The 16736-nt window shown below is 38.4% G+C and overlaps 1 protein-coding gene across 1 annotated transcript in view; it reads right to left on the reverse strand.

Annotated features, from left to right (window-relative positions):
* Window positions 1–12622, reverse strand: part of LOC126199686 (protein dopey-1 homolog) — a 376916-nt gene extending 364294 nt beyond the window's left edge. The window contains exon 1 of the mRNA XM_049936615.1: window positions 12441–12622. The gene's annotated coding sequence lies outside the window, so the exon portion shown is untranslated. The remainder of the gene's footprint in view (window positions 1–12440) is intronic.
* Between the last annotated feature and the right edge of the window lie 4114 nt (window positions 12623–16736).

The raw sequence follows: 16736 nt of genomic DNA on the forward strand, positions 1-16736 counted from the left end.
CCACATATTGGGATCGAACACTTCCCTTGACCTGTTATCCTTACGACATCTCCACATACAGCCTCAATTCTTTACGACATACTGAACACTTCACTTCATGACTTCGTCCCCCATCATAGCCGACAACCGAAAACTGTTGACCCTGTCAGTCATATCCATACCTACCAAAGACATAAAAAAAAGCAATTTACCAAAATTCACACATGACGTCACACTCGAAAACTAAACCAAAAACATCACCTAACACACCACTAGAGAGCACCACCGATCACATCAAAACGACACCTACAAACACACCACTCTCACAAACTAAATTCCGTGCCGTCGTGACGTCACACACCACAACAACCTTACGTCACAGGTCAAAGCCGACGGGTGGGATCTGACGCTTCGGTCGACCAGCAAATTCATATGCTTATGATGATAAACAAATTGTAGGCTGTGTACCCATGAAGACATGACAAAAGGAAGAATCTACGAAATCAGAATCAAAATACAAATGGCACATAGTGGAGTGTAGCAAAAAGAAAAACAGGATTGATACAGAAGTGACAAAACTGTGTGATAAAAACACATCAGTACCAAAAAGATATCAAGTAATATGAGAGTCTATGTTAACAAATGTAGTAGCTCGAGACGGCAAAATGGATCTTCAGCCTGGGATTAGAACTAATCAACATGGTAAACATGTTAAAAACATTCTGACACAAACTGGATGTGGCAACCAATGCAACAGAATCTGGACAAGGTCATAAAGGTGTATTCCTACAAGTTGGGATAAATTCTTCATGAAACAGGAGCGAAGAAATTATCAACAACACTAGAAACTTGGATTGTCCAATGAAAAGTGTTTATCACTCATATAAACTAATAATAAGTGGAATCATAAACAGAAAGTTGGTACGTGAAAAGTACATCTGAGAAATATACAGTTGTAGGAGAGAACACTGCAACAGGCTTCGAGCAATATTCATCAATCCAAACAAATTTTTAAATGGCAAATGAGTAAGGGTAAGGATACTGGTCTAGTACTTGACAGATTGAATCTACCCTTATGATTCTTTGCTATTGCACAGCAATATTGCTAATGTGGCTGCCTTATAGTTATAAAAGGAACATACTGGCACAGAGAGATTGATTGTCTCAAATGGGTGACCATTCTGTAAGAAATCAGCAGTGGTAAACTCTCACAAACTTGTGGCAAATGAGTGACTGTAATTGTAGTGCGAGTGGAATTACAACAAGCAGGGATGTGATACTTGAAATTAAAGTGAAATAAATTAACTGTGTCGTGCAAAAGTGTTCAATCATTGCAACCTCTTCATTATTATTAGAAAATTTTGGAAGGGAGTGAGTTACAGAACACTGTGGGAGGATAGGTAGTACACGCATTGTAGGCTCACAGTCAGAACTTCAGTTATCGATGCATGTACATTGGGAGTAAGTTTGCCCTCCACAACTGGCTACTTATAAATGCCCAATGTCTAATTTTCCAACCACTCAGATTATGGAAAGTGATAATCAAGTCTAGCATCAATAAACAGGATGGAGTGGCGACTCACAAATGTTTAGGGAGGTATGGTATTCATTTCAATAGACTAGGCTCTGCAACTGTAAGTAAAACACATAGGGGTGTCTTCAAAATCATAAGCAATGGAAATTACTATATCCTGATGGAGGAGGGAAATGACACAGTAAACAAAAAACATCAACATTTTCACAGTACCTCAACCTAACATGTCAAGAGGAAATTTGTGAAAGGTATTTTTCTTGGAGGAACATCCTGAAGAAACAAAAAACCAAGCAGGTTTCAAAGTGCTACAGCAACATTCAGTACCTAAGCAAGAAGTGTATGCAATTACAGTAATCACTGAGTGAGGAGAATGCAGATGCATTCCCTCTTACAGAACACAGTTTGTCCAATAATTTAATTACTATGACTAAATTTGACAGCTATACTCTGTCCAGTAATTTCAGTCATTCAGATCATAAAAGTGTGGGTGTTGCCACATATTGCAAAGACTATCTACATTTCGCAAAACTGGCATTTATCACAGAACGTAGTGTGGAATAACATTTGAAATTTCAGCAATAAAGACAGTGGTAAACAGAGTACCACTGATTGTTGTAGGACTGTACAGATCTCCTGGTAACACAGTCAATGATTTTTTATAAACATTTTATAGACAAAGAAAAATACACAACAAAAAATAGAAAACTCGAATAACATAAATAAATCAGTATGTAACTGTGTAAATGAGAACACTGAAGCAGAAAACCAAAGCCTAGCATCAGCAAAATCCAACTGAGTTAGTGACTGTGTGGCAGTTTTAGATACTTATTTGGTCAGCAATACTTTTAATACCCAGATCATAAATTCAGGTAGTGTAAAAGTAAACTCTGGTGCTGACAACTCAGAACTCCTTACCAGGCACAAAAATCTGTGTATATGTGTGAAACAGATATAACTACAATAGAGATAATAATAAATAAAATGCAAAGCAGGTTGATGGGACAAAATTCCCACCATTATCTTAAAAAGATGCAAGCATTCACTCATTCCTGTTCTGACCCACCTCTCCAATGAAAGTTTGAATAATGGCATGTTTCCACCTGAATTAAAATACATAACAACAAGCCATTGCACAGAAAAGGTAGTAATCACAAAGCCAAAAACTATCAACCCATCACCTTAATTAAAGTCCTAAGCAAAGTGTTAGAAAAGATTATTGCGATACGATCAGAAAATTTTTTGGCAAATAAAAATTGTTACAGGACACCCAACATGGTTTTAGAAAAGGCTACTCAACAGCATCTGCCATACGTGACCTATTGCTGAGTCGGCATAAGTTGACCCTTGACAGATGCAGTGGGCTGGGCGTGGCAGCTTTGCCGGGGCCTACCTCAAGCAATAACATAATGTGATTTTGTAAATGCCTCTACGGCAACGCCTCAATGATGTCACCACTCTGGCTACTAATTTGGCCTTCAGCCATTAGCACTTTGTAGTTGAAAGCTGGCAATAGATCTACGAGTTGTCACAGATCTACTTACACTGTTTTGTGTATAGTACAAACAATATGTACAAAGTATACCTGAAAAAGAAAGGGTGGGATGTTTGTCCCTAGATCTATCACATGCTTCTGACACAGTATCTCATGCTCTGCTACTTCATAAACTGGAAACGTATGGTACCATACGAATAGCCAAAAGCCTCTTACAGTCATACCTATAAAATGACATTAGATCACACAAATCACACACAAAGTGGACAACATTATTAAGAAGTACAACTCTGGTTCAGCTGCAGTAAAGTGTGGCATGCACATGTGCCCCAAGTATCTGTTCTGGGGGCTCTATTGTTAATAATACTGGTATACATTAATGATCTGCCTATGAACACAACAGCTAGGTACTTAACTATGCAGATGACATAACAGTTGTTAACTGGGGATGCAACATGAATGAACTGGCTCAAAATTGTTCTGGTATCTTACTTGGATTAAAAAATTACTTCTAAAACAACCACTTAAGCTTAAATGTCAATAAAACGGGTCTAATGGATTTTTACATACACTACGAATTGGATGAAGTACAATGGAGTGTGTGTCTGGTGATGGTACAAAAGTAAAATTGGATGATATAACAGCTTTACATAGTGTAATATTACACAGGTGTCTCTCCTGGAAGCATCATACCAAGCAGCGTAGTGCAGTGATTAGCACACTGGACTCACATTCGGGAAGACAACAATTCAAATCCGTGGCCAGCCATCCTGATCTAGGTTTTCCATGATTTCTCTAAATCACTTAAGGCAAATGCCAGGATGGTTCCTTTGAAAGGGCATGGCCACTTTTCTTCTCCATCTTTCACTAATCTGAGCTTGTGCTCTGTCTCTAATGACCTCATTGTTGACGGGGTGTTTAACTTTTCTCTCCCTCACTCTTGGGAGCACCATATCGATTTCTTATTCCAAAAATAATAATAAAAAAAAAATTTATGAATGCGATGAAGGCATTAATTATGAGTAAAATGTTATGCTTTAATGTATCCATATCTCACATATGGTATTGAAGCATGTAGGTGTGCTGTGCCAAGCATGTAAACAGGGTATTCACCCATTAAGAAAAGGAAGTACTGGCATAATCCGTATCACTTAAGGCAGGGGGAGGGGGGGGGGGGTTCCTTCACAGTCTTGAATGTTGTTGAATTTAGCATATGTTAAAATTCAGGAGTAAGTAAGAAACACATTTTTTTGTTTTGTTTTCTCTAAAAACATTCCTCCCCCCGAGATACTGGCCTCCAAAGATATCGCAAAAAAACAATTTTGAAGACACGAATTTAAAAAAGAAAAATTAAAACGCTGTATTTCTGGAACAGTTCTAGATATTTTGTTGAAGTTTTTTTTATATTAAAGATAATTGCTTTATGATCACAAAGAAATCCTCCATTTGGAATTACCTGTTGAAGTTCTATTACTACAGTGTTCTGAACTTTTTTATAATTTATGGAAAAAAAATTTTTTTTTAAGTTTCCAGTTCATAAATTTTTTTTTATTTTTTTCTGTTGATTAGTGCAATATATTTCTACATTCCCTGAAAAAGAAGGCTTCCACTTTTAAGTTGGACAGGATTTATTTTAAATAATCATTTTTAATGTATGTCTTCACTCAAGTTGTTTCTCACTAATTTCTTTGTTACAATGTTTATTTCTATTGTCTTTGTTGCAGTTATTTCTTTTCACTTTCATTATTGCGGATATTACTTACACTTTGTTGTAGTTTCTTGTCAGTTTCTTTGTTGTGGTTGTCCATTGCAGGTGTCTGTATTGTAATTGTTCAGTGCTAATTTGTTTACTGAGGAGGCTTCTAATAAATCTGAGATAATCCAGTGAGTTCTGTGTTTTCGTGAGGAATTTGCCAGTTGACACAGTTGCAGTGTGTTTTGAAAAGGACTGATTGAAATGTCTTCTGACTGGAGCCACAGGAGAGTGAAGTGTGCTGATTATTTGCATATTCATAAAAAGAGTAATATATAAGACAAACAAAAAAACAGACTTTGTTCAGGTTGGGAATAAGTGTTCTCATTTGAAGACTCTGTTTCAAAGTGAAGATGTTTCCAGTGACGGCTTTTGTGTTCTAAATGTTTTAACAGAATAACAACAATGATAGTTGACATATTTTCAAAATAAGACAACAAGTGTCGCGAAGCACCATGCTACAAAACATAATCTTTCCAGACCAAATACAGCTGTGGTTCAGAGTGCTGAGGATTTTACGAGAGTTGTGAACTCTTACACATCCACAGCCCTAATTCTTTTGTCCAAAGAGGAAATCTAAGAATTCCATGAGCAGAAAAAAGAAGAATGGTCCTTTTGTGAAAGAAATTCAGATGACACATTTTTGGACTCGAAATAATGGGCGAACTCATATTGCACACACTTTAAAAAGCAAGAAAGAAGAAATTTCGGTCGTTCAGTCAACACCTCAGAAACAACAGGATAACATTCAGATTCACAAACTGGGAAGGAGGATGTTTCTGGTGTGTGTGTGGGGGGGGGGGGGGGTGATTGGTGGATTACAGAGATTATAGATACCAGTTATGAGTTAAACGAAATTGTATGCTACCACACGGACCAACTGCTGGATATAGGTTTCCAGCTGAAGGACAGCAACAACGCCATCAGTGCTCCAGTTCCTACTGGTTCAACAGGAAGGTCTCACTATATCAAAGGAAGATACTGAAACAGCGGAACACATTTTTAGTTCATTGACTGGCTAATTTCAGTACAAAACAGAGTGCACAGAAGTTGTATAAATTGAAACCTTTAAGTCTCTGGACCTTTCACAGACATTTTGGAACCATCTAAAATGCTTCAAAAATGAGTCTTTTACACATCTTTCGAAAGTAAAATTATGTTAAATAAGGCTAGGTTTTGATTTTTATGAGCCCATTATGTGATAATAAAACAGGTTTTATGTATGGCAAAATTTACAATTTTTTATAAGACCGGTTCAGCCTAAAAGTGGACACTCTCCTTTTCAGGGAATGTAGAACTATATGGTACTAACCAACAGAAAAAAAAATCAAAATTTTATGGATTGGCATTTTTGAAATATATATTACTTATAAAAAAAAGTTCAAACACTATAGTAAAATAACTTTGACAGATAAGTCCAAATGGAGGATTTCTTTGTAATCATAAAAGAATTATCTTTCAAATAAAAACAAACCAACAAATATCTAGAACTGTTCCAGAGATACAGCATTTTAAAATTTTTTCCAAAATTCGCATCTTTAAAATGGTATGCGCAGTGTCATCTTTGGAGGGCTGTATCTCAGAGCAGAATTTTTTTTGGAGAGAACAAAGAAATACAGGTTCCTTACTTAGTCCTAGTCGTTATCAGGAGAAAGAAAACTGGCGTTCTATGGATCAGAGCGTGGAATGTCAGATCCCTTAATCGAGCAGGTAGGTTAGAAAATTTAAAAAGGGAAATGGATAGGTTAAAGTTAGATATAGTGGGAATTAGTGAAGTTCGGTGGCAGGAGGAACAAGACTGGTCAAGCGAATACAGGGTTGTAAATACAAAGTCAAATAGGGGTAATGCAGGAGTAGGTTTAATAATGAATAAAAAAATAAGAATGCGGGTAAGCTACTACAAACAGCATAGTGAACGCATTATTGTGGCCAAGATAGACACAAAGCCCATGCCTACTACGGTAGTACAAGTTTATATGCCAACTAGCTCTGCAGATGACGAAGAAATTGAAGAAATGTATGATGAGATAAAAGAAATTATTCAGATAGTGAAGGGAGACGGAAATTTAATAGTCATGGGTGACTGGAATTCGGTAGTAGGAAAAGGGAGAGAAGGAAACGTAGTAGGTGAATATGGATTGGGGGTAAGAAATGAAAGAGGAAGCCGCCTGGTAGAATTTTGCGCAGAGCACAACTTAATCATAGCTAACACTTGGTTCAAGAATCATGAAAGAAGGTTGTATACATGGAAGTACCCTGGAGATACTAAAAGGTATCAGATAGATTATATAATGGTAATACAGAGATTTAGGAACCAGGTTTTAAATTGTAAGACATTTCCAGGGGCAGATGTGGACTCTGACCACAATCTATTGGTTATGAACTGTAGATTAAAACTGAAGAAACTGCAAAAAGGTGGGAATTTAAGGAGATGGGATCTGGATGAACTGAAAGAACCAGAGGTTGTACAGAGTTTCAGGGAGAGCATAAGGGAACAATTGACAGGAATGGGGGAAAGAAATACAGTAGAAGAAGAATGGGTAGCTTTGAGAGATGAAGAAGTGAAGGCAGCAGAGGACCTAGTAGGTAAAAAGACGAGGGCTAGTAGAAATCCTTGGGTAACAGAAGAAATATTGAATTTAATTGATGAAAGGAGAAAATATAATAATGCAGTAAATGAAGCAGGCAAAAAGGGATACAAACGTCTCAAAAATGAGATCGACAGGAAGTGCAAAATGGCTAAGCAGGGATGGCTAGAGGACAAATGTAAGGATGTAGAGGTTTATCTCACTACGGGTAAGATAGATACTGCCAACAGGAAAATTAAAGAGACCTCTGGAGAAAAGAGAATCACTTGTATGAATATCAAGAGCTCAGGTGGAAACCCAGTTCTAAGCTAAGAAGGGAAAGCAGAAAGGTGGAGGGAGTATATAGATGGTCTATACAAGGGTGATGTACTTGAGGACAATATTATCGACATGGAAGAGGATGTAGATGAAGATGAAATGGGAGATACGATACTGTGTGAAGAGTTTAGCACTGAAAGACCTGAGTCAAAACAAGGCCCCGGGAATAGACAACATTCCTTCAGAACTACTGACAACCCTGGGAGATCCAGTCCTGAGAAAACTCTATACCATCCGGTGAGCAAGATGTATAAGACAGGTGAAATACCCTCAGACTTGAAGAAGAATATAATAATTCCAATCCCAAAGAAGGCAGGTGCTGACAGATGTGAAAATTACCGAACTATCAGTTTAATTAGTCACGGATGCAAAATACTAACGCGTATTCTCTACAGACGAACGGAAAAACTGGTAGAAGCTGACCTTGGGGAAGATCAGTTTGGATTCCGTAGAAATATTGGAACACGTGAGGCAATACTGACCCTACGACTTATCTTAGAAGCTAGATTAAGGAAAGGCAAACCTACGTTTCTACCATTTGTAGACTTAGAGAAAGCTTTTGACAATGTTGACTGGAATACTCTCTTTCAAATTCTGAAGGTGGCAGAGGTAAAATACAGGGAGTGAAAGGCTATTTACAATTTGTACAGAAACCAGATGGCAGTTATAAGAGTCGAGGGGCATGAAAGAGAAGCAGTGGTTGGGAAGGGAGTTAGACAGGGTTGTAGCCTACCTCCGATGTTATTCAATCTGTGTACTGAGCAAGCAGTAAAGGAAACCATGAGGTTTGCTGATGACATTGTAATTCTGTCAGAGACAGCAAAGGATCTGGAAGGGCAGTTGAATGGAATGGACAGTGTCTTGAAAGGAGGATATAAGATGAACATCAACAAAAGCAAAACGAGGATAATGGAATGTAGTCGAATTAAGTCGGGTGATGCTGAGGGAATTAGATTAGGAAATGAGACACTTTAAGTAGTAAAGGAGTTTTGCTATTTGGGGAGCAAAATAAATGATGATGGTCGAAGTAGAGAGGATATCAAATGTAGACTGGCAATAGCAAGGAAAGTGTTTCTGAAGAAGAGAAATTTGTTAACATCGAGTATAGATTTAAGTGTCAGGAAGTCATTTCTGAAAGTATTTGTATGGAGTGTAGCCATGTATGGAAGTGAAACGTGGAAGATAACTAGTTTGGACAAGAAGAGAATAGAAGCTTTCGAAATGTGGTGCTACAGAAGAATGCTGAAGATTATATGGGTAGATCATATAACTAATGAGGAGGTATTGAATAGGATTGGGGAGAAGAGAAGTTTGTGGCACAACTTGACTAGAAGAAGGGATCGGTTGGTAGGACATGTTCTGAGGCATCAAGGGATCACCAATTTAGTATTGGAGGGAAGCATAGAGGGTAAAAATCGTAGAGGGAGACCAAGAGATGAATACACTAAACAGATTCAAAAGGCTGGAGGTTGCAGTAGGTACTGGGAGATGAAGCAGCTTGCACAGGTTAGAGTAGCATGGAGAGCTGCGTCAAACCAGTCTCAGGACTGAAGACCACAACAACAACAACAACAACAACAACACTTAATCCTTCATTTTAACATATGCTAAATTCAATAACATCTGAGACTATGAAGGTTAGTCTTTTTCCTAACTTGCCTGAACTGATACGGACAATGCCTACTGTAATGTTCACCTGTAAACTTAGCTATAATGGGTACTGCACTGAGATTTTCAAAAGTAAGATTCTACTAATACTATATACTAACTTTTAAAAACAAGCAGTGTAATAGTCTAAATAGAGATGTGCACATTTACAATACTACGAAACATTTTGATAATCATCTGGAAAGACACAGGCCTAACACGAAAAGCACAGACAACAGCTCCCATTACACAGGGATCAAATTCTATAACAAACTTCTGACAAATTTAAAAATCTCAAGTGGAAAATGCTTTGAAATGGCCTTGAAGAAGTTTCTCGTCATTATGCCTAATGTTTTTATAGTATTAAGTAATTCCTTTCAGTGAAATAAACTATTTTCATTTGTACGAAGAGTATTACTGTATTATGTGTCAGTAATTCAGCAATATAATTTTTTATCTTTACTGTTTGTAATTGTTAATACAAAGTTATGAGAAGTAATATGAAATACACTATGTGATCAAAAGTATCCGGACACCCCCCAAAACATATGTTTTTCATATTAGGTGCATTGTGCTACCACCTACTGCTAGGTACCCTATATTAGCAACCTCAGTAGTGATTAGACATTATGAGAGAGGAGAATGGGGTGTTCCGTGGAATTTACAGACTTCAAACGTGGTCAGACGATTAGGTGTCACTTGTGTCATAGGTCTGTACGCAGAGAGATTTCCACACTCCGAAACATCTCTAGGTCCACTGTTTCTGATGTGATAGCTGAAATGTGAAGGGACACATACAGCACAAAAGCGTACAGGCCAACCTCATCTGTTGACTGACAGAGACCGCCGACAGTTGAAGAGGGCCGTAATGTGTAATAGGCAGACATCTATCCAGACAATCACACAGGAATTCCAAACTGCATCAGGATCCACTGCAAGTACTATGACAGTTAGGCAGGAGGTGAGAGAACTTAAGATTTCATGGTCGAGTGGCTGCTCATAAGCCACACATCATGCAGGTAAATGCCAAATAATGCCTCACTTGGTGTAAGGAGTGTAAACATTGGATGATTGAACAGTGGAAAAACGTTGTGTGGAGTGACAAATTACGGAACACAATGTGGTGATCTGAGGGCAGGGAGTGGGTATCACGAATGCCCGGTGAACGTCATCTGTCAGCGTGGGTAGTGCAAACAGTAAAATTTGGAGGCAGTGGTATTATGGTGTAGTCGTGTTTTTCATGGAGGGAGCTTGCATCCCTTGTTGTTGTGTGTGGCACTATCACAGCACAGGCCTACACTGATGTTTTAAGCATCTTCTTGCTTCCCACTGTTGAAGAGCAATTCGGGAGTGTCGATTGCATCTTTCAACATGATAGAGCATGTGCTCATAATGCACGGCCTGTAGCAGAGTGGTTACACGACAATAACATCCCTATAATGACTGGGCTGTGCAGAGTCTTGACCTGAATCCCATAGAACACCTTTGGGGTGTTTTAGAACACCAACTACATGCCAGGTCTCACCGACCAACATCGACACCTCTCCTCTATGCAGCGCTCCATGAAGAATGGGATGCCATTCCCCGAGGAACCTTCCAGCACCAGATTGAACACATGCCTGCGAGAGTGGAAGCTGTCATCAAGGCTAAGGGTGGGCCAACACCATATTGAATTCCAGCATTACTGATGGAGAGCGCCATGAACTTGTAACTCATTTTCAGTCAGGAGTCAGGATACTTTTGATCACATAGTGTATGTACACACCCCAAAACAAACCACTTTACTTCTCTATGGTGAATAAATGAACAAATATATACGTGATCATGTAAGTTTCTGCTGATACACTCCAGCAGCTACCACTAAACTTTTGAGCAATATATTTACAAATAAACTTCACTGGCTCCAAGACTGTTCTTATCACCAAACATGATGTGGTTATTTGTCCCTGCAGTTGCATCTTTCACGACACTGTCACACGTGAATTGCACGGTGAATCCTTGCAACCAACACACTTGTTAATTATCCATCTCATGGGCCTACGTGTTTTGTTGGGTTCAGCATTTTGCCTAAATTAGGTGCGATCAGCACACAATTAGTAATGCATTGATACAGAGCAGGCATCTTGTATCAAAAACATTGCCGTTGATGTATTCCTGGATTACAATGACATCTCGCTACACGGTAGAGTTAAAATTCAATTTAAAGCATGATTCGTGTCAAACCCATCATACAATGACTTAAATGTTTACTATGGGGAAAAACTGGTAAAATAAACATGTAAATATATGTTACAACTCTTTTAGTAAGACACGAGAAATAAATAAGAAAATCTCATTCATCTCAAAAAGTAAACAAACAAACAAAACTCTTGTGACAATGCGTCCAGCAGCTACTAAAATAAGTTAAATGACAAGTAAAAATATTATCTAAAACCGTCTGAAATCACATGCATTGACAAAATGAAGGCACATATTCACCACACTCATCCGCTATTGCTATGAGGAAGATATGATCAAAAATAAACTGCTTGCATACCAAGATAAATCTGTCACATTGTTTACTGACTTAATCATACAATAACAGATAGAACACCACGAAGAAAATGTAAAAACAGGTCACGTTATTCACTCACAACAAAAGTGAATTCTGAGGAAAAATGATCGAAAGCGAATGTTTCATTACAAACTAATGAGTGACGTTTTATTTAGATATACGATGTGGTGTATAATAAGAAAACGTCAAGTTATTTGTCCAAATTTTCTATCAGAATATTAGCATTACGTTGAAAAACATTGATACAAAGTAATGGTGCCTAACTAAATTCTTAACTGATCGAAAGTTCTTCAAAACTTGAATGAACGACAAGCATATGTGTACTTTGCACGAGGATGAATCCTGAAGCACACTAATTAAAATCTGTAAACATGGAATAAACGACAACGACGTCATAAGTCAACAGTGGCACAGAAGATCGACAAGGTCATAATCTGTCATAATATAAACGCAATGTGCAAGTCAGATAACCATGCATTAAAAATTACAACACAGTTGCATTACGATTTATGAAATTTCCGTGTGCCACACTACCGTTTCTATAACTTATAAAACAAAAGAAAATATTAGCCTACCTGGACGTAAATTTCGAAATGTTTCTTGATGATTCGCCAATGTTTAATCCAAAAGACAACACATTTCCTCTGCGTGAGTGCACGCAATATGTCAAACACTTCATTAACGTTAGAGCGACACACACGTTTTCGCTTTACATTTCTCTATAAACGGCACGTCAGCAAGTAATATATAACAATATTTAGCGCTACAGCAAACAGATTTTTTGTCCATAGATTTTCTTCGTCTACATCACGCATAAATAAACTATATCACACCATATTTACATAACACTGACAAATATTGCTTATAATAAAGTTACGCGACATTGTTGTGAATTTTTTTACGTAACTTAGTTGTTACGCCAACGCACATCTTCTGCTGCTTTGGTAGCACTGTCACCATATAAACGACTAATTGTCAATATTACCAAAGATATTCTCTTCGATTGTGTAACTCCATGTTCGATTGCAACGTGGACGAAATCAGTCTTTCGATTAAGAAGAGGAAGAACTTCTCTGGGCTAAAAACATTATTTAAACTCACCATGTGTCAATCCTTAGTATCTCAAGGAAAGTACTCGTGGATAAAAATGCTGCGTAAGGAAGGATTAATGACAATTTGACACATTTTACAAAATATACGGTTTATAAATAGCGCGACAAAACTTAGAAACAAAAATATTTCCTTCACATGAATTACGAAACGAACCTTAAATCATAGTTCTCAAAACCATTTCCCTCATCACAATACTTGACGTACGACATTGAACTAACTCTTAGACAGTTGTCGTCTGTCACTTAAATTGTCCAAATACAAAACGCACTAAATTTCACACAACAAGCAAAAAACTACATTGACAAACTTAAGATAGTTGTAACCGCTTCATTGTCGTCAAACAAACTAAATATGTAGATGTCGAAACATGTCTCGCTAAATATAAAAATAAACTAATTGTGTTTGCATAAGGCTGATTTTCAAAACAACCCAGTTTTTAAATATGTATCCATTTAGAATCCAAAGAGTCAACTCAATCTCATGCAGCCCACTTGATATATTTACAAATCTTTAACATAGTACAGCGCTTCAGCAACCGTGAATTGTTCAGAAATTAAGAAATTCAGCCATCAGTTGCATATGAAGGCTGAATTTCTTAATTTCTGAACCCTAGATATATGGCACTATGGTGCCGGCCGTTGTAGCTAGTAGCGATTCAGCTCCCAGAAACAACAGATACATCCGTGTTATTAAATGTGTAAAATGTGACAGAAACGTGAGAAACGGTATTTTGCGTGATTCGTGCGATCGTTGTAATCATTTTGCATGTGCAAACATTACCGAACATTACCTACCTGAAGAAAGTGCCGAATGGATCTGTCCAAGGTGTGCACATCAATACGATAGATACCATGTTATGTTTTACGATGTTATCTATCGTATTGATGCGCACACCTTTACTGTGAATTATTGCTGAGCTGCAAGATGACTTAAAATTTCTGAGTGATGAAAACAGAAGAGCCAGGCTTAACTTGGAAGACAGTGATCAGCAGATGTGTGTTAATATGTCTAAAACCACAGAAGAATTGCCAGAAAATGAGGTTAGATCCGTAATGGCCCACAAGAAATGGTCATGGCGTAGAGGGGTAGCTGTAAAAACGAAGGGGAGTTTTTGCAGACTTGCTGACAATAAAAATGAGCATGACTTTGTTCTACCAATTAATAACAAATATGATTCACTTCAAAACAGATATGATATAAAAATTGTATCAGCATGCTCATCTGATAAGGTGGTGCAACAGACCTTGAACCTAGTAAATAACAAACTAATATGTAAGAAGTATTGTAAAATCAAGATTTACGCAGACAATTATGTACGAGGATTATCAGCTATGATAATGGAAAGTAGGCCGTGCATGACTAATGAGTTTGAAATAGAAGGAATCGTTAAATTAAGGGCTGGTTTATGAGAGGTTTCACCATCAATCAAGAAAGACAGCACAGTCCTAATGGACAAAGACTTTGTAGTGTTAATGGTCGGAGCAAGCAAAGTCAGCAGAAACGAGAGGAAGATAGCTATATTGACACTGAAGAAGATTCTCTAAGTGTTAACCCTATCAATGAGATCATCGTTAATGTGCCTCATCAACATGATTTGCCTCAGTGGTCATGAGTGAATAAGGAAGTTGAACAGACAAACAAGCAGTACAAAGCTATCTGTAAGCGCTTTAAACATGTTGCCATAATTAACGCCAGTAGTTATAGCAGACACTGACATACCAAGCATGACTGCACTTTATCAAACTAGGTAAACGTGTTTTAAGTTTTACAGTTCTTGGAGTAATATCAGATGAGCTTGGAAAGGAAGAAAGATCAGTGCTCTGTTTGGATTATGTCTCAACTGAAGTGACAAAAAATTTATAGGTATAGACTGCAGTGGATGTCCCAGAAGTACAAGGACAACCTGGTCAAATTTTGTATGGTAACATTAGGTTACGTCAGATAAGTGAATATGCAAATAAAGCTATGCCAAAAGTAAAATTTAAAATAGGCTTCCTCAACATTCAGGGTACGGTGGATAGCATGACAAAGCACATACACCATGGCGTCGATTGCATCGCAATATTCCCATTACATCCCGAGATATTAAGACGCGAAGTTGACGCTTGAAACACCCGACATGCGCTGCTAGCGCACGTCCTGAGGCTCAGGCGTGAACCCCATGCAGCCCGTAATCGCGATGTGATTGGCATGTGTAATCACGCCTCTATACTTATCAAGAGGTCCGAAACGAATAATACGGTCTGCTGCCATCAACTCTCATAAGCACATAATGGTTTCCCTCTTGCACGTTTTACGTATCTACGTACACAATATGAACCAGTACCGATCGGTGTACACCCGTCAGGTTGTCTTATTTATCCTGCACACCCAAAATAAGGTTTATCTAATGCGTTATATGACCCATTGTGCCCGTCGCGCAGGGCCTGGCTCTACCTAGTCAAGCGTCCAACGTAGTTGCCACTACTGCCACAGTTACCTCTTCGCCTTGTTTATGATTTGCGACTCATGCAAACTCCTGTACTCCACCACCCTCCGAGCATCCCATTTGTTGTTGCTTTGGCGTGCAGTACACCGCTTGCCAGTGTAGTCGTGCATCAGAGTAATCTAGTGACAGCACGGAGGTAGTACACATTGTGAATAAACGTTGTGTTGTGGAACTTATACTATACAGTATAATGTACACACATGAAGATACATCTACATCTACATCTACATCTACATCTATACTCCGCGAGCCACCTTACGGTGTGTGGCGGAGGGTACTTATTGTACCACTATCTGATCCCCCCTTCCCTGTTCCATTCACGAATTGTGCGTGGGAAGAACGACTGCTTGTAAGTCTCCGTATTTGCTCTAATTTCTCGGATCTTTTCGTTGTGATCATTACGCGAGATATATGTGGGCGGTAGTAATATGTTGCCCATCTCTTCCCGGAATGTGCTCTCTCGTAATTTCGATAATAAACCTCTCCGTATTGCGTAACGCCTTTCTTGAAGTGTCCGCCACTGGAGCTTGTTCAGCATCTCCGTAACGCTCTCGCGCTGACTAAATGTCCCCATGACGAATCGCGCTGCTTTTCGCTGGATCATGTCTATCTCTTCTATTAATCCAACCTGGTAAGGGTCCCATACTGATGAGCAATACTCAAGAATCGGACGAACAAGCGTTTTGTAAGCTACTTCTTTCGTCGATGAGTCACATTTTCTTAGAATTCTTCCTATGAATCTCAACCTGGCGCCTGCTTTTCCCACTATTTGTTTTATGTGATCATTCCACTTCAGATCGCTCCGGATAGTAACTCCTAAGTATTTTACGGTCGTTACCGCTTCCAATGATTTACCACCTATGGCATAATCGTACTGGAATGGATTTCTGCCCCTATCTATGCGCATTATATTACATTTATCTACGTTTAGAGAAAGCTGCCAGCTGTCGCACCATTCATTAATCCTCTGCAGGTCTTCCTGGAGTACGTACGAGTCTTCTGATGTTGCTACTTTCTTGTAGACAACCGTGTCATCTGCAAATAGCCTCACGGAGCTACCGATGTTGTCAACTAAGTCATTTATGTATATTGTAAACAATAAAGGTCCTATCACGCTTCCTTGCGGTACTCCCGAAATTACCTCTACATCTGCAGATTTTGAACCGTTAAGAATGACATGTTGTGTTCTTTCTTCTAGGAAATCCTGAATCCAATCACAAACCTGGTCCGATATTCCGTAAGCTCGTATTTTTTTCACTAAACGTAAGTG

Source organism: Schistocerca nitens, chromosome 1 (genome assembly GCF_023898315.1).
Source record: "Schistocerca nitens isolate TAMUIC-IGC-003100 chromosome 1, iqSchNite1.1, whole genome shotgun sequence".
NCBI classification, from domain to species: domain Eukaryota; kingdom Metazoa; phylum Arthropoda; class Insecta; order Orthoptera; family Acrididae; genus Schistocerca; species Schistocerca nitens.